Consider the following 27,136-nt stretch of genomic DNA (forward strand, 5'->3'; position numbering starts at 1 on the left):
GGCAGGGGATAAGAGCGCAGGCGCCGGCTACTTTTGAAAACAGCGGTGAGGAGGCGGCGCCCGGCGCCAAGATGTGAGTGACAGCTGTGTGCTGTCTGAAGCAGGGGGGGGGAACGCCGGCCCACTTGACTGAGGAGCAGGTATTTCGGACAAATAATAAAACTGATTATTTCGGTAGTTACAGCACCCAGAACTAAAACAGGCACCTTGTCATTACTGCTGCACAAGGTGGCTCTTTTAGTTTGAAACGACTGGGGGGGGGGGGTGACAGGTTCCCTTTAATAATATCAGGTGACATCAAGCCCACGGCTTAGTAATGGAGAGGTGTCTATAAGACGCCCCCATTACTAACCCCATAGTGATATTATGAAAAAAAAATAAACACACACCCAGAATAAAATCCTTTGAAATAATGACACAGACTCCTTTATTGTATCTAAATTAAACCATACTCACGTCATCGCCCAGTCCACTGAAGCCAATGCCTTCTGTAACAGAATTAAAATAATAAACAAAACCATATTGCTCACTTGTCCACCGAGAAGATAATTCATAATGTCCCACAACGATCCTGATGACTGTGAGAGCAGTCGCTAATGTGAGCCCTGGCTGCGCAGTACGGAGTTTGGTGGGATTCTCTCTGCACTGCTGGAACATATGTCTCATTAAGGGAGAGGTTGAGCGTACAGGTGGAGGAGGCTGAAGCAGTGGAGGAAGTGTTAGATACAGAGGTCTATATTAAACCATACTCACACAATTGCCCAATCCATTGAAGCCAATGTCTACTATAAATGGATTAAAAAAACAACAACAAAATAACAATATTCCTCACCTGTCCAAAGTAAAGACTCGACGATCCTGATGACTGAGCGCAGTCACATCAGTGATAGCTGTTAGCCAACTCACAATGACAGGAATGTGTAATCACTCCTGCAGTGTGTGCGCTGAGCTGCGGTGAGAAAGTTCACTGGAGTTCATAAGATGATGAGCCCCGGTGATCTCACTTACGGCACCACCGCTGCGTGAGAAGTTTCCTCGAGCAGCGGTGCCGTGAGGTCACCTGGGCTCATCAGCTGATGAACTTTCTCACCACATACACTGCAGGAGTGATTACACGCTCTTGTCAGTGTGTAGCCAGCTGCCGGGTAGAGTAGTTGCATCAGCTGTAACTGCACTATAAGTGATCCAAATCGGCACGGACCAGAATGGACTATGGCGGATAGGTGAGGGATATGGTGGTTTATTATTTTTCCCTTATCCTGGTGACATGGGCATCGGGGATAAGGTTTAAGGCCATGTTCAAACTATCAGTATTTGGTCAGTATTTTACATCAGTATTTGTAAGGCAAAATCAGGAGTGGAACAATCAGAGAAAAAGTATAATAGAAACATGTCACCACTTCTGTATTTATCACCCACTCCTGGTTTTGGCTTACAAATACTGATGTGAAATACTGATCAAACACGGAAGGTGTGAACGTGGCCTTAAGGTGAGTAAGGTATATAGTGTTTTTTTTTTTTTTTTACAGGAGGCAAAGAGCTTCAGGGATTGGACGCAAGGTGAGTATATACACTGAGTTTTTTATGTCAATATTTAAATTTTTTTTTTTCTTTTACTTTGAGCACAGGCTGATGACTACGCTCTTCAGCCAAAGCCTGTTTCTGTTGTAATAAGTAACAGCAGGCGTAGGCTGATTGGAATAGTACTCTCTAATCAGCTGACGCCAGTGACCTGTGGTAAGCTTTTTAACATTAACGTGACCACCGATCATAATGACTGCGTCAGTCTTTCTCCCATTGTCACACAAATAACAGCATGGGAACCACCACAGAAAATCAATGAAAACAAGCAAAAACTCAGAAAATCCACAAACGTTTTTGCTGCGGATTTGACCGACTCTTCTGAAGTCAATAGGTGAAAAACGCAAAAAATCTGCACAAAGAATACGCAAAAGAAAAATACTGATCATGTGCACAACTCTTCAGGATTCTCATTCAATTAGCTTGCATAAGATTCCCTAGCGTTTTTTGCCCAATTCCACGAGGAGAAAATGCTCCAAAAATACATCTTGTGCACATAGCCTAAAAGTCTCAATTTTTGTGCAACCTCAGTCTGTGCTAAGATTCTGTGGCTTTCTAAGAAAAAAAGTCAACATTTCTGATTCTTTATTCAAACTGTCCTCCATTTTAAGCAGTCTCTCAGGCATGATCTGTGCGCTCCAACTTCCCGAGCTCTGGATTTTTCTTTTCAGCAATCTTGAGTGATTGGCGGGGGTTTCTGGATCCGTAAACCCCTCACCCCAATTCGTATGCAATTAAAAGTGCTTAAAGATATTTAAAAATAAAATAACGTTTTAAAATGATTAGTTACTTAGGGAATTAACCAGATATATTAAAAAAAGTGGTTGTATAATAACTTACTGATCAGGGGTCCGACTGCTGGGATTGGCAGAATGGGGAACAACCGTTATCAATAAAATATGTAGTGGCAGGTCAGACGCCCGACCGCTGCTCCACTCATTCTCTCTGACTTTGTGGGAAAAAGATGAGCACAGCGCTCTAACCCCCCCCCCCCCCCCAAAGTGAATGGTGCGGCATTTGAGCATGCGAGCTACTGCTCCACCCTGACAGAAATAACAGTGCCCTGTTGTGGGTCCCAGCGGTCTGAACCCCCACTGATAGTCAGGTTTAATCACTAGTCTCAATTTTACATGTGATCGGTCGTATCGCCTAGTAGGGATGAGCAAACCCAAACTGTAAGGTTTGCACCAGTTGATGTCTGGTGCTGAACTCCAAACACAGACTTCTCCTGGACGTTCATTTTACAGTTCAGGGAGGAGAGAGGGAGACATTTTCTAGCTCAAAAGTTCAAGTCTTCATTGATTTCTATGGGGTTCAAGATCGGGTACAGTCCTGGAACCCAAACCGAACTGCACTAGACGTCCACGGCTCCACTCATCCTTAATAGTGAGCATCAATACCTGGGGTCGGTTACACTGTTTCGGGCCCCTGTGCTTTCTTCCCATATGGCCTCTACACTTCTGACTTCCAATTCACACTGTCCAACTACAACGAGAATCCGGGGCAAAGAAGCGCTGAGTCAACTATTAGGTTACAGTCAATGCTCCAAGTGGCCCCCACACAGCCCCCGAGCCCTCTTCCGGACTGCATGACTATGTGAGTAGTCATTTTCAGGAGCTCCAGGGGTGAATAGAGCATGTCTGTCCCCTCGCCACTCCTGGCAGTGTGCACCGGGGCTTCCTCCTGCAGACAGGCCCTTCCTATCCATAGCCCAATAATTCCTTCTCTACACTGTGACTATATGTAGTGCTACTGATTGATTCTAATTAGTGGCTGTCCACCTAAATACACGCACCTCAAATCAATCAGAAGCACTACAAAAAGGTGCAAAAAGCCTAGGCCTCATGGACCCGACTATGTCAGCCCTAGGCCGTGTATGGGGGCACAGGTCATAGGGAGTGGAATACAACGATACCGCGATATCTGAGGTCTTCTTCCAGAGAAATCCACGTTTTCTTACACATAAATGAGCTGTTAAGATCTATGGGCCGGACATAGATCTCCCCGAGAATCTGCCTCCAGAGCTTGTTTTACATGAAGGGGGTTGTTACCAGTGTGAGACATGTAATGACTGACAGCCTGCTCTGTTGATCTATGTCCGGCCCATAGATCTTAACAGCTCATTTACATATAAGAAAATGTGGATTTCTCTGGAATAAGACCTCAGACCGCAGAGATTGGGGTGTCATTGTACTCAGCTTCCTATGACCTGTGCCCGTACAGACGGCTCAGGAGGGTGGATCCCACTGACAGGTTCCCTTTAATGTAAAGGCCTCCTTACAACATACTGATGACCTATGTGGATCAGATTAGTGGGGTCTCACACCGGCCCCCCGCCCTCTTATTTCCTCCACCCCTGTCAGAGTCTGCACAGCTCCTAGGAAAAAGCACAAAAACAAAAAATTGCCCAGTTGGGAAGGGGTTAATGGCAAAGCATGGCTGTAGCCCCCCGAGACTGTGTGTGTATGGGGGAGACCCAGCCGGGTGTGAGCTGCTGCCTGCTGACGGGCTCCCTCTGCCAGGACACTGACCGGCAACAGTGAGCCGCCGCCGTTTATGGCATTACCCAGTCATGAAAGAGTTAAACAAGCGGCCCTTACAGAGCCCTGTGTGTGAGAAGTGACGGGCGAAGGTTTACGGTGAGGAATGTGAGCACAGGGCTAACGGGAGCGCAGACATATCTCTCCGGTCACCCCGGTATTATCCCGCCCAGACCCCGCCGGTCAACCCGGAAGTGTTTCCTTGAAGAAAAGAGTGCGCGCAGTGACACCTCTGGTGACGTGCAGCAATGCGATAATTTTACCTCACAGCGGAAGGATCCAGACGCTCGGCGCGGGGAGGGTTTAAAGGAGGAAGGAAGCCATTTTGGAGCTTCGACTTAGAAAAACGCACGGAGAAGAAACAAAAAAGAAGAAAAAAAAGAAAAGCTAAACCGAGAATTACTAGCGAGAAACCATCCATCAACAACAACGGGGCCCGGTGTGAAGACGAGGACATCGCGGCGCTGAGGAATCGGAAGTGCTGAGGCCGCGGGTGCGTGCGGTGAGGCCTGCGGTGGAGGGTGCCTGCTGGAGCGGGAGGGGGCAGGACGCGGCCTTCCCTCAGCTCCGGGGAGCCGCGGTGTGGTGTGCGGGATCGGGCGATGACTGACGGCGACCTAGTCAGCCGGAAAGTGCCGTACTCCCGGCGGTGCAGGCGCGGTGGTGTCGGTGTAGGCCGCTGTGTTTACCGTGCGGGGCTCGGTCCTCCCTCCGGGCCCGGTCAGTGCGGGGGGCCGCCCAGTGTGCCGGGTCAGCCGGCTGTAATGGGGCGCAGAGACCTGGTCATGGCCGCTGGTCTGCGGTATGTGGGGTCTCGGCGGAGAGCTGCGACACAGTGCGGTGTGAGGGAGGCCTGGGAGCGCAGGGGTTAACGGGACAGTTGTGGTCTCCTGCGCCATACCCGACCTCACAGATGTGGATATGATCTACTGTGCCATTCATTACGTGGGAGCCCCGGCCTGTGGGGGGGGCGGTGTGTGGTCCCGGCTGCCGGCCTGTGGGGGCGGTGTGTGGTCCCGGCTGCCGGCCTGTGGGGGCGGTGTGTGGTCCCGGCTGCCGGTCTTTGGTGTGTGGTCCCGGCTGCCGGCCTGTGGGGGCGGTGTGTGGTCCCGGCTGCCGGTCTTTGGTGTGTGGTCCCGGCTGCCGGCCTGTGGGGGCGGTGTGTGGTCCCGGCTGTCGGTCTTTGGTGTGTGGTCCCGGCTGCCGGCCTGGGGGGGGGGGCGGTGTGTGGTCCCGGCTGCCGGCCTGTGGGGGGGGCGGTGTGTGGTCCCGGCTGCCGGCCTGTGGGGGGGGGCGGTGTGTGGTCCCGGCTGCCGGTCTGTGGGGGGGGGGGCGGTGTGTGGTCCCGGCTGCCGGCCTGTGGGGGGGGGGCGGTGTGTGGTCCCGGCTGCCGGCCTGTGGGGGGGGGGGGGGCGGTGTGTGGTCCCGGCTGCCGGCCTGTGGGGGGGGCGGTGTGTGGTCCCGGCTGCCGGCCTGTGGGGGGGGGGGGGGGGCGGTGTGTGGTCCCGGCTGCCGGCCTGTGGGGGGGGGGGCGGTGTGTGGGCCCGGCTGCCGGCCTAGGAGGGGGCGCGGTGTGTGGGCCCGGCTGCCGGCCTGTGGGGGGGCGGTGTGGGAGGGGGCGTGGTGTGTGGGAGGGGGCGTGGTGTGTGGGCCCAGCTGCCGGCCTGTGAGCACGCCCTGAATAATGGCTGTAGGTATGGGGAATCCACCACATCAGACACAATTGATTTTACCAAAAATGTGTTAATCTGCGGATGAACAAATATTGATAGGCATTAGTGATATTCTCGTTGCTTGGGTGGTCTCCCGAGTATTTTAGCCCTCGGAGATTTAGTTTTCCTTGCCGCAGTTGGATGATTTACAGCTACTAGACAGCTTGATTACATGTGGGGATTCCCTAGCAACCAGGCAACCTCCACATGTACTCAGCCTGGCTAGTAGCTGTAAATCATGCAGCTGAGTCAAAAACTAAATCTCCGAGCACTTACAAATACTCAGAGATCACCCGAGTAAAGGTACCTTCACACTGAACAACTTCACAATGATAGCGATCCGTGACGTTGCAGCGTCCTGGATAGCGATATCGTTGTGTTTGACACACAGCAGCGATCAGGATCCTGCTGTGATATCGTTGGTCGGAGCTAGAAGGCCAGCACCTTATTTCGTCGCTGGATCACCCGCTGACATCGCTGAGTCGGCGTGTGTGACACCGATCCAGCGATGTCTTCACTGGTAACCAGGGTAAACATCGGGTTACTAAGCGCAGGGCCGCGCTTAGTAACCCGATATTTACCCTGGTTACCATTGTAAATGTAAAAAAACCAAACACTACATACTTACATTCTGATGTCTGTCACGTCCCCCGCCGGCGGCTTCCCTGCACTGAATGTGTCAGCGCCGGCCGTAAAGCACAGCACAGCGGTGACGTCACCGCTCTGCTTTAGGGCCGGCGCTTACACAGTGCAGGGAAGCGGACGCCGGGGAACGCGACAGGCACCGGAATGTAAGTATGTAGTGTGTGTTTTTTTTTACATTTACACTGGTAACCAGGGTAAACATCGGGTTACTAAGCGCGGCCCTGCGCTTAGTAACCCGATGTTTACCCTGGTTACCCGGGGACTTCGGCATCGTTGGTCGCTGGAGAGCCGTCTGTGTGACAGCTCTCCAGCGACCACACAACGACGAAACAGCGACGCTGCAGCAATCGGCATCGTTGTCTATATCGCTGCAGGGTCGCTTAATGTGACGGTACCTTAAGAGTATATCACTAATAGGCATCAGTTTGGGTCCAAAAGAGCAATGTCCTTTATAATGGGTAGAGGCGAATTATCTGGTTCACTGGAAAGAGCTGGACTAGTAGGGTACTGTCACACAGTGGCACTTTGGTCGCTACGACGGTACGATCCGTGACGTTCCAGCGATATCCATACGATATCGCAGTGTCTGACACGCTACTGCGATCAGGGACCCCGCTGAGAATCGTACGTCGTAGCAGATCGTTTGAAACTTTATTTCGTCGCTGGATCTCCCACTGTCATCGCTGGATCGTTGTGTGTGACAGCGATCCAGCGATGCGTTCGCTTGTAACCAGGGTAAACATCAAGTTACTAAGTGCAGGGCCGCGCTTAGTAACCCGATGTTTACCATGGTTACCAGCGTAAAAGTAAAAAAAAAAAAAAAAAAAAAAAAAAAAAAACGCACATACTCACATTCCGGTGTCCTTCAGGTCCCTTGCCGTCTGCTTCCCGCTCTGACTGACTGCCGGCCGGAAAGTAAGAAGAGCAGAGCACAGCGGTGACGTCACCGCTGTGATCTGCTTTCACTTTACTGGAATATATTTGTTTAAGTGGGCACCATCACATACTATTGTATTAATACTTGTCTGGGATCACCACCATGCATGTAAAACAAATTCATGAAAACCATATAGAGAAACCGGTACATGCATATGTATGTAGGATCACCACACAAAACCCAAATAGTTTCAAAAAATACAAATTTTTATTTTACACACCAAAAGAAAACCAGACAATACACACTATTAAAAACATTTAAAACTTATTCCACACTGGAAAATACTTGTTAGATCCAAATAGTATCATATTTAAATACAGCATACAAAAATAAATATACATATAATAATGATGCCCGACTGTAAATTGCCACTGCACGGAGAGGAGCCCAACAATACACTCCTTGTTATTCAATGCACCTGGTATATATATAAACCATTGGATAGGGACTGGAGTAGTCAAAAGGGAAAAGCTGAGCCAGAGTTCAACCTGGGGAAAAATATCTCAAGACACAGCATAAGTAGCCTAATGAACAATAGTGCTGGTAATAAATGCCCACATGTACATAGTGGTACCCAGCGTTATATATGCATTAGTGTTCTCATACAGAGTCCCTAGGGATACATTTCACTGCTTTCACTTTACGGCGGCACTCAGTCAGAGCGGGAAGCAGACGGCAAGGGACCTGAAGGACACCGGAATGTGAGTATGTACGTTTTTTTTTTTTACTTTTACGCTGGTAACCACGGTAAACATCGGGTTACCCGGGACCTCGGCATCGTTGGTCGCTGGAGAGCGGTCTGTGTGACAGCTCTCCAGCGACCACACAACGACTTTCCAACGATCACGGCCAGGTCGTATCGCTGGTCGTGATCGTTGGAAAGTTGCAGAGTGTGACAATACCCGTAGGGATCACCAGACAGTGGCCAATGGGCGTAATCACCAGGAGTCCCATGCTGTTATCAGAGACCCTGAATCTGATTTACGGCGATATGGGCAGCTTCACAGTAGTGATCACACACTATATAGCAGACTGCTTGCAAGTGCATGCTCCCTGATCAGCGGACATGCCACCTCTGTAGAATCAAAAATCCCCTCCATTCTATTGATCAGAATTTTTAAAAGCTGTATTGCAAAGGTGATTTTTTTTTTCTCCTTTATACAAGCTCTTTACAGTTTGATTCATTTAAGATTAACCCTTTTGCTCACCCTGCTGAACATGTACGTCACTGTCGGGTTCGCATGTATGGAGCAGGCTCGGGAGCTGTACACGCTCTCCATACAGAGCAGGCACCAGCTGTACTACATACTCAGCATCTGTCCGTATCGGCAACAATCTGTTCTGGCCACGATAACTCCTGGTTAAGTATTTCAATTCACTTTAGTTCTATTGACAGCAGAATTTTAATAGCACATTCACTAGTGTGCGTTCTCACTGGCGACCCTCGTGGGGCACTGATGATAAACTGGGGCCTGTTGAAGGCCAATATCGTCGCTATTTTGGTACTTTTGTGAATTTCATCTATAGACTAAGCTTCATAGACCTTTGATGTATTCATGCCATATACTACCATACTGTGCTATAGCAGTATATAGCATAAGCAATCAATCACAGGGTTAAGAACTCTAATGGGACAAAACATAATATTTTTGGTATTAAATAAAGTCTGGAAGTTTTAATATAACCAGATTTGGCACTAGTGTACATAAGTCCGGTCTATTCAAATATAAAATTACAAAAAGCATGCGTCAAAAGCCCAAAAATAAAATTGCCAGTCTTGTAATTTTGAGTCACCAAATTGCCCCCACAAAATGCAATAAGAGGTATTCGTTATGTCTTATGTACCCCAAAATGTTATCAGTGAAAATTACAACTCGACACAACAAAAACTATTCCTTGCATGGCTCCATCCACCGAAAAATAAGTTACTGGCATCTGAAAATGGTGACAAACCATTTTTTATTTTTCTACAACTGAAATCTAAAGGGGTGAAAAAAAGCACGTTTGGTATCCCCGTAATCGTATCGACCTGGAGAATCAGATTTCTTAGGTTATTTTCACTGCACAACCAATGCCAAAAAACATGGCTGAAATGCAGTTGTTTTTTTTTCTGCAATTTCACCCCACTTATATTTATCCTTTTAATGCATAATACGGGAAAATTAACAATGTCGTTTAAAAGTATAAGTGGCTCTTCAAATTGTTAAATTGATGAAGATACGTTATGGCTCTTGGAAGAAGGGGAGGAAAGAGCGCTAAAACAAGAATATTGTCTTGTCCTGAGAATTTCTTTACATCTTAAAGTTAGTAGTTTAACCCCTTCCCGACCCATGACGCCTATGCGGCGTCATGGAATGATCGCATCCCTGCAAATCGGGTGAAAGGGTTAATTCCTATTTTACCCGATCTGCAGGGAGAGGGGGAGTTGTACTTCAGCCTAGGGGGGGTGGCTTTGCCCCCACGTGGCTACGATCGCTCTGATTGGCTGTTGAAAGTGCAACAGCCAATCAGAGCAATTTGCAATATTTCACCTATGAAAATGGTGAAATATTGCAATCCAGCCATGGCCGATGCTGCAATAGCATCTGCCATGGCTGGAAATCATGTACTGGCCCCCCCCCACTGCCCCCGATCTCCTCCCCAGTCCTCCGTTCTGTTAGGTACCCCCCTCCGTCCCCCTATCCGCTCCCCCGTGCTCCTGTCCGCTCCCCCGTGCTCCTGTCCGCTCCCCCCGTCCTCCGATCCCCCCCCCCCCCCCCTGTGCTCCGATCCACCCCCCCACCACCCCCTCATACTTACCGATCCTCCCGAAGTCGGTCCGTCTTCTCCCTGGGCGCCACCATCTTCCAAGATGGCGGGCGCATGCTCAGTACGCCCGCCGAATCTGCAGGCTGGCAGATTCGTTACAGGTACATTTTGATCGCTGTGGTAGGTTCTACCACAGCGATCAAAATAAAAAAATAATAAATAAACCCCCCCCCCTTTATCACCCCCATAGGTAGGGACAATAATAAAATAAAGAAAATATTTTTTTTTCTTTTTCCACTAGGGTTAGGGTTAGAAGTAGGGTTAGGGTTAGGGTTACGGGTAGGGTTAGGGTTAGGGGTAGGGTTAGGGCATGTGCACACAGAGCGGATTGGCCGCGGATCTGCAGCGGATTGGCCGCGGATCTGCAGCGGATTGGCCGCGGATCTGCAGCGGATTGGCCGCGGATCTGCAGCGGATTGGCCGCGGATCTGCAGCGGATTGGCCGCGGATCTGCAGCGGATTGGCCGCGGATCTGCAGCGGATTGGCCGCGGATCTGCAGCGGATTGGCCGCGGATCTGCAGCGGATTGGCCGCGGATCTGCAGCGGATTGGCCGCGGATCTGCAGCGGATTGGCCGCGGATCCGCAGCGGATTGGCCGCGGATCCGCAGCGGATTGGCCGCGGATCCGCAGCGGATTGGCCGCTGCGAATTCGAAGCAGTTTTCCATCAGGTTTACAGTACCATGTACACCTAAGGAAAACCAAATCTACTGTGCCCATGGTGCGGAAAATTCCGTGCAGAAACGCTGCATTGTATTTTTACCCTTCGCCACGACAGCACCCCACATGAGAGAGAGGGATCCGCCCCATAGGAACAGGAAACCTACAGAATAAAAGGAGGCGGTCCCCTCTCCCCCTCAGTTTAGGTTTCCTGTTCCTACAGGGACCCGGCTTACCTACAGATGAAGAGGATCCCTGGGCCATGCACCCGCCTGCGTCGGTGTCTGTGGGAACGGCAGGGGCTGCGGTTCCAGAAGCAGCGGCGGGGGAGCCCCTGCTTGCAGCCTCCCCCCTCGTCTGGCCAAACATCCACGGTCCGGGTCCGGTCACCGTGGGTCCGCCCGGCACCGTGAGGACGCGCGCGCTGCAGCGGCCGGCTTAATATCCCTAGCCGCCGCATGGTGAGTAAGAGCGGCACGTCTAACCCGGAAGTCGCTGGAGCACTTCCGGGTTGGTCCGGGGAGGCAGGAGAATGGGCGGCAGTTTTAAAAATGCAGCGCTAGCGTCGGGCCGGTGTGTGTAAGATGGCTTCACCGGCCGACGATGCGCACTTGCCCGCAGTGCAACAGCGTTCTCCTAGCAAGGAGAGGAGCGCTAGGAGCAGCACAAAGAGTGGTGATCGACCTCCAGGGAAGGGTTCTACCACCAAACGAAATCCGCCTCCAGAGCCGGTACCTGTCAGCTTCACTGGGTGAGTTTTTGAAAGAGTCTCTTCCTATATGCTGATATATGTTCCTCCTGTATCCTTCCTCTAGACTAAGAAAAGGACACACAAGTCCAAGCACAAGGAATGTGCTTTATGTACACAGCCCCTCCCGGATGATTATGTCAAAAAACTATGTTCGGAGTGTATCGTGCAAACCTTACGACAGGAAAACATAATGACTCCGTCAGATGTCCGAGCTATAATCCGGGAAGAAATGCAGGGGTTGGCGCAGACTAGTACTACCAGTACCCGTCAGCCTAGTAGGTCCAAATCTCCGGGCAGTTCACAGTCAGAGGACGTATGTATATCCTCAGACGAAGCGGAATCCCAGCCGAGCTCATCCGAGGCTGAAGGAGGACTTTGTCTTCCCAACAGCAGTGTGGACAATTTAATAAAATCGGTCAGAAGCACGATGGGGTGCTCAGAGGAGAAAGGAAGTAAAACGTCTCAGGACATCATGTTCGCGGGGTTAGGACAGAAAAAACGTAGGTCCTTCCCCGTCATAAAAACTATTAAAGAAATAGTAAAAAAAGAGTGGGATAAGCAAAATAGAGGTTTTCTACCATCATCCTCTAAAAGACGCTATCCCTTCAGTGACGAGGAACTAAATACCTGGTCAAAGGTGCCGAAGGTGGATGCCGCTGTAGCCTCCACAACCAAACAGTCGGTCTTACCGGTGGAAGATTCAGGAGTCCTGACAGACCCGCTGGATCGTAAAGCGGAAGCTTTACTAAAAAGGTCGTGGGAAGCCAACACGGGGGCGTTCAGACCCGCCATATCCAGCACCTGCACTGCAAGGTCACTGCTAGTGTGGATGGAGCAATTGGAGGAACAGATTAGAGGTAGAACTTCGAGAGAGTCAATCCTGCCGAAATTCCCTCTAATCAAAGAAGCAGTAGCATTCCTGGCTGATGCCTCTGTGGACTCGCTACGCCTAGCAGCCAGGTCAGCCGGCCTAGTGAACACAGCCCGGCGAGCACTCTGGCTAAAGAACTGGAAAGGGGACGCACAGGCCAAAGCAAAACTTTGTGCGATCCCCTGCCAGGGTGAGTTCCTTTTCGGAAAAGCACTGGATGAGCTCCTAAGTAAAGCAGGTGAAAGGAAAAAAGGCTTCCCTAACCAGTATCTTCCATCCTACAGGAGAGCCTTCAAAAGACGTCCCTTTACCAGGAACAAGCCGTTCGAACAAAGGGAGCGATGGGAATCGAAGGACCCGAAGCAAAAAGGTGCCTTTTTTAGCGGGTCCCATAACCCGAAACGCAAATACCGCTAACCAGGAGGTAGGCGGCAGATTGAAATTCTTCTTCCCCAGATGGGAACAAATAACATCCAGCCAGTGGATTCTGGACATTGTACAATACGGCCTAAAATTGGAATTTGAGCGAATCCCTTGGGATTCCTTTATAGTAACATCTCCAAAAGGTCAAGACCAACAAAGGGCTCTGGAATCAGAGATCCTATCTCTTCTGTCTAAAAAAGTCCTGATAGAAGTTCCCCAAGACCAAGAAGGGAGGGGGTTCTATTCCCCTTTATTCTTGATCAATAAGCCTGATGGTTCATTTAGAACCATCATAAACCTCAAGAGGTTAAATGCCTTCCTGCGTAATCATACCTTCAAAATGGAATCTATTAGTTCAACCATAAAACTCTTGTTTCCTAGGTGTGTCATGGCCGGAATAGACTTAAAGGATGCTTATTATCATCTTCCCATACATCCGGAACATCAAAAGTATCTAAGGGTAGCAGTCATCCTGGAAGGACAGGTTCGTCACTTTCAGTATGTTGCAATGCCATTTGGGCTTTCTATGGCTCCCCGCATCTTCACTAAGGTGATATTAGAAGTAATGGCTCATCTACGTCAACAAGATACCTTGATAATACCCTACCTAGATGACTTTCTAGTGGTGGGAAATTCCATGCTTCAGTGTAAAACTCGTCTATCTAACACGATCTCGTCCCTACAGGAGTTAGGTTGGATCATCAACTTCGAAAAATCCCGGCTGAATCCAGAAACCGTCCAGACATTTCTAGGAATCCAGCTAGACTCAGTAAGTCAGAGATGCTTCCTCCCCCAGGCAAAGAAACTGACTATACAATCAAGGGTATCAGACGCAATACGCAACCCCTACATGACACTAAGGAAGAGCATGTCCTTACTGGGGTCATTATCATCATGTATCCCTGCTGTACCATGGGCACAATTTCATACTCGTCAATTACAGTATGAGGTATTGTCGGCTCAGGGTAAAAACGGACATCTAGAAAGCAAAATAACTCTTTCCAAAGATGTCTTAGAATCACTATCCTGGTGGCTAGACATGGACCACCTCTCAGAGGGTGTGCCATGGATAATAGACCCGTCTAAAATAATTACCACTGACGCCAGCCCTATTGGGTGGGGAGCACATATGAAAAACAGTCTGGCCCAAGATACTTGGGACCAGGCAGAATTGTCATGTTCCTCCAATTGGAAGGAGTTAAAAGCGGTAGAATGTGCCTTAAATCACTTTCTTCCGCAGATTCAAGGAGCAGATGTAAGAATTTACTCGGACAATTCCACCACAGTGGCATATGTGAATCGTCAGGGTGGCACAAGATCAGGAAGTCTAATGACCATAGCTGCAGACATCTTTCAGCTGGCAGAGACTCATCTAACATCCCTAACAGCCCTGCATATCAGAGGTGTAGAAAACATCAGGGCAGACTACCTCAGCCGAAACGAGCTACGTCAAGGGGAATGGACCTTAAACAGATCCATATTCAGTGTGATAACAGAGTCATGGGGGATACCACAAATCGACCTATTTGCCACAAGAGACAACCGGCAAGTAAAAAGGTTCGCTTCCCTGAACGTCATGGATCACCCAGATATGTTGGACTCTCTCCACCATCCTTGGAGGTTCCAGCTGGCATATGCCTTTCCTCCAATGTCTCTGATTCCTCTAGTGATCAGAAAAATCAGGAGAGAACAAGCAAGAGTGATCCTCATTGCACCATTCTGGCCGAAAAGACCATGGTTCTCTTGTCTCCAGACCATGTGCCTATGCGATCCATGGATCCTCCCATCAGACAAGGAACTGCTGTCCCAAGGCCCCTTTTTCCACCCGCAAGTGAAAGGTCTTCACTTGACGGCGTGGAATTTGAGAGGCAACTACTAAGATCAAGAGGGTTCTCAGCAGAACTAGTTAACACCCTCTTATTGAGCAGGAAAAGATCTACCACCCTAATATATAGTAGGGTATGGAATAAATTTTTAGACTTTCACGCAGTACCGTTCACTAAGCAAGTTCCAATCCCACCTATTTTAGAGTTCTTGCAGAAAGGCCGAGAGTTAGGATTATCTGTAAATACCTTGAGAGTTCAGGTCTCGGCATTAGGAGCCCTATATGGATGCAATATAGCAGCTAATAGGTGGATCTCCAGATTCATAAAATCTTGTGAACGTAGTAAACCGGTCCATATCCCCCGTCTACCCCCGTGGGATTTAAATCTAGTGCTAGAGGCTTTAACTAGCTCCCCATTTGAGCCACTAGATTCAATACCTTTAAAAATCCTGACATATAAAGTAGCCCTCTTGGTAGCCCTAACCTCAGCTAGACGGGTTAGCGACATCCAGGCCCTATCAGTAGACCCACCCTTCTTACTGATATTCCAGGATCGGATAGTCCTAAAACCAGACCCCTCATACCTCCCTAAGGTAGCGTCCACCTACCACAGGTCCCAAGAGATATTTCTCCCTTCCTTTTTTGATCCACCTGTAACTCCAGAAGAGCATAAATTCCACACCTTAGATGTCAGAAGAGCCATCCTGACCTATATAGAAAGGTGTCAGACATGGAGGGAGAGTAGGGCTCTGTTTATCTCCTTTCAGGGCCACAAGAAAGGACATGGGGTCACGAGAGCTACCATATCTCGATGGATCAGAGATGCTATCTGCTTGGCCTATACATCAAAAGGCGAGATTCCTCCAGCGGGTATTAAAGCGCACTCGACACGAGCCATGGCTTCCTCCTGGGCGGAACAAGCGGACGTACCGATCCATTTAATATGTAAGGCCGCAACTTGGTCTACACCTTCTACCTTTTACAACCATTATAGACTTGATCTATCTACATCTTCTGATCTGACCTTTGGTAGAGCTGTTCTTAATACAGTAATCCCACCCAAATAATGAATCTCTGAAAATCTCTCATGTGGGGTGCTGTCGTGGCGAAGGGTAAAAAGCCGGATTACTCACCGGTAATGCTCTTTTAATGAGTCCACGACAGCACCCATTTACTACCCTCCCTAAGTTATGCACAGCTCTTCCTTTTAAATTCACAAATAATGGTTGTATAGAGTTTAAGATATTTTGCTGAATAAGAATTAATACTAAAGCTTTGGCGGTTCCCTTTTTTACTCTGTAAACTAAACTGAGGGGGAGAGGGGACCGCCTCCTTTTATTCTGTAGGTTTCCTGTTCCTATGGGGCGGATCCCTCTCTCTCATGCGGGGTGCTGTCGTGGACTCATTAAAAGAGCATTACCGGTGAGTAATCCGGCTTTTCCGCAGCATGTCAATTCTTTGTGCGGATTCCGCAGCGTTTTACACCTGTTCCTCAATAGGAATCCGCAGGTGAAATCCGCACAAAAAAACACTGGAAATCTGCTGTAAATCCGCAGGCAAAACGCAGTGCCTTTTACCTGCAGATTTTTCAAAAATCGTGCGGAAAAATCTCACACGAATCCGCAACGTGGGCACATACCCTTAGGGTTAGGGTTGGAATTAGGGCTAGGGTTGGAAATAGGGTTAAGAATAGGCTTGTGGTTAGGGTTACGGATAGGGTTAGGGGTGTGTTGGGGTTACAGTTGTGGTTAGGGTTGGGATTAGGGTTACGGTTGGGATTAGGGTTAGGATTAGGGTTGGAATTAGGGTTACGGTTGTGTTGCGGTTAGGGTTGCGGTTAGGGTTGTGGTTAGGGGTGTGTTGGGGTTAGGGTTGTGATTAGGGTTATGGCTACAGTTGGGATTAGGATTAGGGGTGTGTTGGGGTTAGTGTTGAAGTTAGAATTGAGGGGTTTCCACTGTTTAGGCACATCAGGGGTCTCCAAACGCAACATGGCGCCACCATTGATTCCAGCCAATCTTGCGTTCAAAAAGTCAAATGGTGCTCCCGCCCTTCCAAGCCCCGACGTGCGCCCAAACAGTGGTTTACCCCCACATTTGGGGTACCAGCGTACTCAGGACAAACTGGGCAACAACTGTTGGGGTCCAATTTCTCCTGTTACCCTTGCAAAAATAAAAAATTACTTGCTAAAACATAATTTTTGAGGAAAGAACAATTATTTTTTATTTTCATGGCTCTGCGTTATAAACTTCTGTGAAGCACTTGGGGGTTGAAAGTGCTCACCACACATCTAGATAAGTTCCTTCGGGGGTCTAGTTTCCAAAATGGGGACACTTGTGGGGTGTTTCTACTGTTTAGGCACATCAGGGGCTCTGCAAATGCAATGTGACGCCCGCAGACCATTCCATCAAAGTCTGCATTCCAAATGTCACTACTTCCCTTCCGAGCCCCGGCATGTACCCAAACAGTAATTTACCCCCACATATGGGGTATCTGCGTACTCAGGAGAAACTGGACAACAACTTTTGGGGTCCAATTTCTCCTGTTACTCTTGCAAAAATAAAAAATTCTGGGCTAAAAAAATATTTTTGAGGAAAGGAAACACATTTTTTATTTTCACGGCTCTGCGTTATAAACTTCTGTGAAGCACTTGGGGGTTCAAAGTGCTCACTACACATCTAGATAAGTTCCCTTGGGGGTCTAGTTTCCAAAATGGAGTCAATTGTGGGGAGTTCCTACTGTTTAGGCACATCAGGGGCTCTGCAAACGCAACCTGACGCCCGCAGAGCATTCCATCAAAGTCTGCATTTCAAAACGTCACTACTTCCCTTCCGAACCCCGACGTGTGCCAAAACAGTGGTTTACCCCCACATATGGGGTATCATCGTACTCAGGAGAAACTGGAAAACAACTTTTGGGGTCCAATTTCTCCTATTACCCTTGGGAAAATAAAAAATTGTGGGCTAAAAAATCATTTTTGAGAAAAGAAAAATTATTTTTTATTTTCATGGCTCTGCGTTATAAACTTCTGTGAAGCACTTGGGGGTTCAAAGTGCTCACCACACATCTAGATTAGTTCCTTGGGAGGTCTAGTTTCCAAAATGGGGTCACTTGTGGAGGAGCTCCAATGTTTAGGCACACAGGGGCTCTCCAAACGCGACATGGTGTCCGCTAATGATTGGAGCTAATTTTCCATTCAAAAAGCCAAATGGCGTGCCTTCCCTTCCGAGCCCTGCCGTGCGCCCAAACAGTGGTTTACCCCCACATATGGGGTATCATCGTACTCAGGACAAACTGGACAACAACATTTGGGGTCCAATTTCTCCTATTACCCTTGGGAAAATAAAAAATTCTGGGCTAAAAATCATTTTTGAGGAAAGAAAAATTATTTTTTTATTTTCACGGCTCTGCGTTATAAACTTCTGTGAAGCACCTGGGGGTTATAAGTGCTCACTATGCATCTAGATAAGTTCCTTGGGGGGTCTAGTTTCCAAAATGGGGTCACTTGTAGGGGAGCTCCAATGTTTAGGCACACAGGGGCTCTCCAAACGCGACATGGTGTCCGCTAACGATTGGAGCTAATTTTCCATTCAAAAAGTCAAATGGCACGCCTCCCCTTCCGAGCCTTGCCGTGCACCCAAACAGTGGTTTACCCCCACCTATGAGGTATCGGCATACTCAGGAGAAATTGCCCAACAAATTTTAGGATCCATTTTATCCTGTTGCCCATGTGAAAATGAAAGAATTGAGGCTAAAAGAAATTTTGTGTGAAAAAAAGTACTTTTTCATTTTTGCGGATCAATTTGTGAAGCACCTGGGGGTTTAAAGTGCTCACTATGCCTCTAGATGAGTTCCTTGGGGGGTCTAGTTTCCAAAATGGGGTCACTTGTGGAGGAGCTCCAATGTTTAGGCACACAGGGGCTTTCCAAACGTGACATGGTGTCCGCTAACGATGGAGATAATTTTTCATTCAAAAAGTCAAATGGCGCTCCTTCCCTTCCGAGCCTTACCATGTGCCCAAACAGTGGTTTACCCCCACATGTGAGGTATTGGTGTACTCAGGAGAAATTGCCCAACAAAATTTAGGATCCATTTTATCCTGTTGCCCATGTGAAAATGAAAAAATTGAGGCTAAAATAATTTTTTTGTGAAAAAAAAGTACTTTTTCATTTTTACGGAACAATTTGTGAAGCACCTGGGGGTTTAAAGTGCTCACTTTGCTTCTAGATAAGGCTACGTTCACATTTGCGTTGTGCGCCGCAGCGTCGGCGCCGCAGCGCACAACGCAAACAAAAACGCAGCAAAACGCATGCACAACGCTGCGTTTTGCGCTGCATGCGTCGTTTTTTTCATTGAATTTGGACGCAGCAAAAATGCAACTTGCTGCGTCCTCTGCGCCCCGACGCGGGCGCCGCAGCGACTCATGCGGCGCAAAACGCAAGTGCGCCGCATGTCCATGCGCCCCCATGTTAAATATAGGGGCGCATGACGCATGCGGCGCCCGACGCTGCGGCGCTGGCCGCAAATGTGAACGTAGGCTAAGTTCCTTGGGGGGTCTAGTTTCCAAAATGGGGTCACTTGTGGGGGAGCTCCAATGTTTAGGCACACGGGGGCTCTCCAAACGCGACATGGTGTCCGCTAAAGATTGGATCCAATTTTTCATTCAAAAAGTCAAATGGCGCTCCTTCCCTTCCGAGCCCTGCCGTGCGCCCAAACAGTGGTTTACCCCCACATATGAGGTATCAGCGTACTCAGGACAAATTGGACAACAATGTCCGTGGTCCAGTTTCTCCTTTTACCCTTGGGAAAATAAAAAATTTTTTCGCTAAAATATCATTTTTGTGATTAAAAAGTTAAATGTTCATTTTTTACTTCCATGTTGCTTCTGCTGCTGTGAAACACCTGAAGGGTTAATAAACTTCTTGAATGTGGTTTTGAGCACCTTGAGGGGTGCAGTTTTTAGAATGGTGTCACTTTTGGGTATTTTCAGCCATATAGAACCCTCAAACTGACTTCAAATGTGAGGTGGTCCCTAAAAAAAATGGTTTTGTAAATTTTGTTGTAAAAATGAGAAATCACTGGTCAAATTTTAACCCTTATAACTTCCTAGCAAAAAAAAAAATTTGTTTCCAAAATTGTGCTGATGTAAAGTAGACATGTGGGAAATGTTATTTATTAACTATTTTGTGTCACATAACTCTCTGGTTTAACAGAATAAAAATTCAAAATGTGAAAATTGCGAAATTTTCAAAATTTTTGCCAAATTTCCGTTTTTTTCACAAATAAACTCAGAAATTATCGACCTAAATTTACCACTAACATGAAGCCCAATATGTCACGAAAAAACAATCTCAGAATCGCTAGGATCCGTTGAAGCGTTCCTGAGTTATTACCTCATAAAGGGACACTGGTCTGGATTGCAAAAAACGGCAAGGTCATGAAGGGGTTAATTGTTCAGGATCTATTAAAGTAAAGCCCCTCTTATTTGTGTCCGTGCAGGCATAGAGCAATGCCAGTAATAAAGCACTGTGCCTACTGTCTCCTGCTGGCATCATTCCTTAGGGGTGACTTAATCATTTCTCTGCCCCCACATCCTTACTTACACATGCACACTTGGTTTGGCTGAGTGTACATATGCTCTTAATGGCAAGAGGAGATCAAGTGGCTTATATCTCAAGAACAAAAGGATCACTATTTGGCACTATGGCCACTATGTGGCATGTTCAAATTCGGCATGCCCAGTCCTTCATTCCCCCTGATGTGTCAGAGATGCCTGTAGCAGGTGGGTATCTGCACCCACTGACCTACACTGAGTGCCTCACTATTTGTCCAGGACAAGCACACTTGCTATCTTGGAGTCTGTATATCCAGCAGGCCGCACCCACATGTACTTTTTGTGACTCCGCCCACAAACTTTCACACTGGGAGACTGCTTTATGTAGAACGCAGCCATCATCAAACATTGGAAATTTAGTGCTGACACATCGTGTTGGTGCGGTATTGCAGGACTGGTAACATACCAGTATACTGCCCCTCCTCAGTCTGGTGTTTGTTTTGTCCTCTGAAGGCTGGTGTACTGGTTTAGCTGGGAGTGCTGTGCAGGGTTCAGTGCACTCTTCAGAGTGGTGCAAACAACTTAAAGGGGTTGTTCAAAGTTTGGAAGTTCTCCCCTATCCATTAGTCCTGTATTTAAGAAGGGAAAACTTTTTTTTTCCTTTTGTGACAAATATGTTTGAACATCCAGGGTATCTGTATAGTAAACCACAAGAAACTGCCCATTTCTGTAGAGTGTATGTGCTGACAGTTGCTACCACTAGTGTGCCCTTGGCTTTAGGGCAGGTGCAGATGATACTATTACACGGGTCTACAAAAAAAAAATTTCAGGTGTCGATGTTTTTTGAATGGATTTGGGGTACTTTGACGGTGCTGAAGTACAGAATACCATTGCTGTTTCTGAATTGGTTCTAATTTTTGAAATGGTTCATCCATAAACATAATGGTGTGTGTGTGTGTGGGAGGGGGGGTGGAAGCAGCGTGCCAGTGTTTGATCTGATATTCGGTTCACACTTAGCAATCCAGGTCAGTGAGTCCATGGAAACAATCGGTCTGCACTCAGATGACATCTAAGTGCAGCACAGAATGGAGAAGATGGAGGATTTTTTTTTTGTCTTATCTGAGAAAATCAGATCACACTCTGATCAGTATCCTTTGCCTAATTGATCTGATTTTTCTTCGACAACAAATCCGCTCCTATGCACCTAGCCTTACTGAGACATTTGTTAGGCTTTGTTTACCTCTTATTATTCTGGCTGCTCCTGCGCAAGTCTCAGGTTGACTAGCTTTCTTCCTTATACACCAGTGTAGAGGTCTGTGACTCAATGTGAGAGACATCTGCTTAATGGACACTTCTTCTCTGCAGCGCTGAGCTGTTTTCTCAGAAACATGGCTGCACTTCTGGGTAAAGCAGTAATGTTATGTTCAGCGTTTTTGCAATTTTTTTTTTTCCCTCCCCTGCAGCCAAAACTTGCTCTCAGGGCAATAGTTCTTTGGTGCATAGTACATGTGGGATTTGCCTAAAGATTTCTTCTAAAAAATCCATATGTTGTGTTTTTTGCCCTGTCTCATTGATTTCTCTGGGTGACAGAAATAGACATGCTGCAGATTTCAAACACTGCAATTCTCAAGTTTTAGCCTTAGTCCGAATTATCTGTGTGGTTTGGGCATCTGACGTGGTGGTTTTATTGCATAATGTCACATTCACTTCAGATCACTCGCTCCTCTGTAAACGTATATGCGGTGATAGTCAGTTGGGTGTCTTATGTGACCACATTCTAGTATGGGGGCTTCACCCTCTGTGAACATGACCTGTCTGAAACATCCGCAAGCTTTATTACATCTGGCCAAACGACGAGCTTTTATTCCATAATTGGTGAATATTTGGTGCTGATATCCTTTAGTCTTCCATGATAATTGCCGGTACTTGTGTGACACTTGTAGCTGATAGATCAGGATTTCGTCCATATTTGAGCGTCGTCCGGCTTGGCTTTGATGTGTGGAGCTCCCAATCGGCTAGCAATCTTCCCATTGAGTCACCGCTCACTTGACCTGGATGACACGGCCATAAATACATGCATGCAAAGAAAAGTATATAGTGCTTTTCTTTTTAATTGGCTATTAAACTTTTTTTTTTTTTTTTCAATCCTGGAAAACAAGTTTAAATGGAGCTGGTCCAATTCTGTAAAACTAAAAGAACTCATGCAGCCAAGAGCTTGGGAACCAATAACCATAACCCAATCTAGAAAAAAGAACACCGAAACACCAACATGGGACCGGCAACTGATAATGTGTGAGACAAGAAGCAAAATTAAAATTACTTTCATTAAAGCTAAATCTAAAAGGACGTGTATGTGTTCCAACACAGTAGCCCCAAAAAGCGCACCCCCATGAAACTATCCAGGCATTCCTTGGCTTAGGACTCAAAATCCACCACCCCACCACCAATTAGAACTTTTGAATGTTATGTTTACTCCAATGGAAGTGTAAACCTTTAATTGGATGACACAACCACAATTAGACGCCTCCATTATTAAATATTCTTCTAAGCCCAGATCCCTGCTGCATATGGCTGAGGTTATCAAACACTTGCGTGTAGCTCAGAGAGTAATGTAATATGAACACTCTACTAGTCAAAATAAGGGTAAACGTTTACATAGTCAATTACTAATCTAATGCAAACTTTTTTTTTTTTCTTTTCAATAAATCCCTTCCCTTGCCCACACCACTAGTCCTTGCGATCACTTTCCTGGGTGGTAAACTAAATATTTGCGCTGTCATTAATAGCAGTTATTCATCACTTCTGTTTTCCTGGCTGTGATGAAAGCGTAGCAATTTGGAAATATTATCTTCACTCCCTACACGCTTTGCCCACACTTGGTTAGATTTGTAGTCTGCTCTGCCATAAGTAAAAGCATCCATATGCCCCTCTGGTGGAAATGTAGCTGCTCCATCGCAGCTAGAAACTCCTCACCAGAACCCTAAAAAGCTGTTAAATTGAATACTAAAATCTGGGTTTCCTTCTCGGCAATATTTTGGAGCTGGCCCTTGTCTCGATAATTCGTTTTCAGATGACTGATCCTTTTTTAAAGGGATTGCTCGTCTTCTGGGAACTCTTAGGCTATGTGCACACGTTCAGGAATGTCTGCACAATTTTCCTGAACAAAACTGGACTTTTTCTCCAGGAATTCCGCATGCGTTTTTTGGGGATTTTTCGCGATTTTTTTCCGGAGCTTCCCAATACAATAATATAGCGATAAACGCAAAAAATCCACAAAATTAATGAACATGCTGCGTTTTTTTTACCGCGATGCGTTTTTATTCGCCGGAAAAAAGCAGCATGTGCAAAAAAAAATTGCGGAATGCATTAAAATTGATGGGATGCTTATGTATGTGGTTTTTTTTTTTTGTTTTTTTTTTACGTCCGAAAACTGCTGAAAAAACTGGACAAATCCTGAATGTGTGAACATAGCCTTAAGGTTAAAGGGCCACTGTCACCCCCCTCCAGCCGTTATAAACTAAAAGAGCCACCTTGTGCAGCAGTAATGCTGCATTCTAACAAGGTGGCTCTTTTAGTTTTAGGTTCAAGTATTCCCAAAATAAAGCGTTTTGATACTTAGCCACAATACCGGTCTCTAGCCAGGGAGGCGGGTCCTCACTCCCCAGCTTGAACCGCTACTCTGCCGTCACTCCAATCTTCAGGGGCTTTCGTCGCCGCCCCCTCAGCGCTGTTTACGCTTCAAAACCAGCGCCTGCGCTGTGTACTACTGTGCTGCGCAGGCGCAGTAAGCTCTGGCCATCTGACGTCACAGCCAGGCTTGCAGACTGCACCTGTGCGGCCGCCCTGCTTGTGAATCCCAGCCCCGCACTCTGCATAATGCATAACACGGTGCAGGGCTGGGATTCCAAAGGTGGGTGGCCGCACTGCCCGCACAGGCGCAGTCTGCAAGCCTGGCTGGGACGTCAGATGGCCAGAGCTCACTGTGCCTGCGCAGCACAGTAGTACACAGCGCAGGCGCCGGTTTTGAAACGTAAACAGCGCTGAGGGGGCGGCGCCGAAATCCCATGAAGATTTGAGTGACGGCAGAGTAGTGGTTCAAGCTGGGGAGTGAGGACCCGCCTCCCTGGCTAGAGACCGGTATTGTGGCCAAGTATCAAAGCGCTTTATTTTGGGAATACTTGAACCTAAATCTAAAAGAGCCACCTTGTTAGAATGCAGCATTACTGCTGCACAAGGTGGCTCTTTTAGTTTATAGCGGCTGGAGGGGGTGACAGTGGCCCTTTAACCAGTGACAATTTTGTTGCTGCACAGTCATTGAGGACACTAAACTAAAAATCCAACAGTCTTTTCTTTGTTGTGGCCTGTTCTCAACATGTTAACCTTGAGGGTATGTGCACACGTTGTGGATTTGCCTGCGGATCCGCCACTGCGGATTTGCAGCAGTTTTTCATCAGGTTTACAGTACCATGTAAACCTATGGAAAACCAAATCTGCTGTGCTCATGGTGCGAAAAATACCGCATGGAAACGCTGCTTTGTATTTTCTGCAGCATGTTAATTCTTTGTGTGGATTCTGCAGCGTTTTACACCTGCTCCTCAATAGGAATCCGCAGGTGATATCCGCACTAAATCCGCTGGTAAAACGCACTGTGTTTTACATGCGGATTTTTCAAAAACTGTGTACGAATTTGCAACGTGTGCAAACTGTAAGGCTAAGATGTGATGTTGCAGATTGAAATGAAGGTCACTGTAAACCTATAGCCTACAGATTTGTCCAGCAGCTATTCTTTTGAATGGGTGAACTGGAATAAGTGAATAGTGTGAGATGCAGTTTCTACTTCTAGCACATTAAAAACTTTGACAAAGTCGCGTGTCAACCTCAAAATGTGTTAAAAATGTGTCTCCTTATCAAATATAACGATGAACAAAGTAAATTTTAATAGGTTTTAAGAGTCAAATCACGGAGCATTTCCTCACATGCAAGGGCATACATAAAAAACATGGGACCCCATAGCAAAAGTTCTAATTGGGGGCCCCCCCTCTCCCCAAAAACCCTTAATATTTGGACACCAAGAGTATATCGCACAGCTTTGAAACCCTTAAAAAATAATTTTCCACCTATTCATGCCCCTACAGTTACCATTGCCCCCATAAATTATGATGCGAACAAAAGTGTTTTCCCCAACACAGTATATCACCACAGTGATCCTCCACAGTACCCTCCACACACGGTATGATGACCCTACTGTACCCCACCTCCCTCACTCCCCTGGCATAGTATGGTGACCCCCCAACACAATGTCGTGGCCTCCGCACAGTCTTCCGCCCGGCGTCGTGGCCTCCGAACAGTCTTCCTCCCCAGTTGAAACTGTGATGCAGAGGAGCAGTGCCAGTGTCGCAGGCCAAATGTAATCATTCTTCTGGCCAGATTTGGCCCACGGGTAAGAGTTAAGACATGTGCTCTATTCTCTTTTGAGAGTGTTACAGAAAGGACTGAAACAGATATGTGCCATCCCGAAATCAATCATGATTCTGCCTGTCAATGAGAATACAGCACTATCAAACATGCATGTGTGTTTTGTTTTTTTCACAATTCAAAGTAAAAAAACAAAACAAAAAAAAAAAACACATTTAGATATTCGGAAGCCAAAAAAAAATGGTCTTGCCATTTTCAAGTCAGGTTTTTTATTTTTAGGTCACTTTGGATGTGTTTGGTATTGATTTTGGCACGGCAGTTTAATATTTTGATTCCATGTTGGAGTAGTGAAGGTGCTGGTTGCTTTTATATTACATTTTTTGTGTTTGGGTGGCCAAAAGCCCACAATTCTGGCTTTTATTTTTTTTTTTGTTTTGTTTACCCGTGGAGTCAATAAATTTTATATTTTGATACATTGACCTTTAAACAGCCATGGGCAAAATAGCATGTCTTTTAGTTTTTTAGAATATATACATTTTAATAAGAGGGATAAGGTGATTTACAGCAGCATTTAAAGAGCTAACAGAGGTAGCTGCAATGTTGGTTCTGCACATGGCTGTTGGAGGCAGATAATGGCTGAATAAGTCATCGTCTGAAAGATGCAAACAGAACTGACCTCACATGCTAGTACGTTATGTTGGGAAGGGGTCAGTTATTCCCTTCATAACTGGGTATTGTTGGATAGGGCTTGTAAATATAGCCACTTCTGCAGTTTATTGCTTGTTAAAATTTTCAGTCCAGATATTAACATACCATCTTTTACAGACTGTAAGATGCATCGGACCATAAGACTCGCCCCAAATTTTGGACACATACAAGAGGGAAGGCTGTGACAGCACTCACTAAGTGGACGCCCGCTCTCGATTCAAGGAACCCACTTGGAAATGTGGCAGCAATCAAAGTAAATGAGAACCGCGTCCAATCCAGGTGTAGGATTGAGCTGTATTCCGCCATGTGACGCATACCAAGTCTTGACTTGCAGCAGGTTTTTATCAAGTCTTGCTAAAGACCTGCTGCAGGTCGAAATATTGTATGCGTCACATGGCGCAATAAAGCTCTTTATGAATTTCTATACCTGGATTGCAAGTTGCCTCTTCAGAGAAAAAGAGGACTTGAACTCTATAGCGCCACCTGTTGGAAGTAGCGATCCTACAAGTCACAATCAACCCTTTAACGAGTCATGCAATATGACTTAGGATAAAAGCCAAATCAGTATCTCAATTCGCAGACACGGTGTTTCGGGCTGTTGGCCCTCGTCAGAGCAAAGCATGAGAACTAATTTGCCTAGGTGAGAGGCTCTGGACTGGGGTCTAAGGGGTAAGGTTTCTCCTTGTGAAGAGTGACATACCAGCTC

General features: G+C 47.0%; 1 protein-coding gene across 2 annotated transcripts in view; it reads left to right on the top strand.

Annotated features, from left to right (window-relative positions):
• The first annotated feature begins 4,288 nt into the window (after positions 1-4,288).
• The window catches only part of DDX6 (DEAD-box helicase 6), a 53,274-nt gene continuing 30,426 nt past the window's right edge, over positions 4,289-27,136 (top strand). Inside the window, exon 1 of one of the 2 annotated variants that reach the window (XM_077250461.1) lies at positions 4,289-4,614. The gene's annotated coding sequence lies outside the window, so the exon portion shown is untranslated. Of the gene's footprint in view, positions 4,624-27,136 lie in introns of both variants that reach the window. The other variant, XM_077250462.1, reaches the window with a different exon arrangement.

This window comes from Ranitomeya variabilis, chromosome 4 (genome assembly GCF_051348905.1).
Source record: "Ranitomeya variabilis isolate aRanVar5 chromosome 4, aRanVar5.hap1, whole genome shotgun sequence".
NCBI lineage: Eukaryota > Metazoa > Chordata > Amphibia > Anura > Dendrobatidae > Ranitomeya > Ranitomeya variabilis.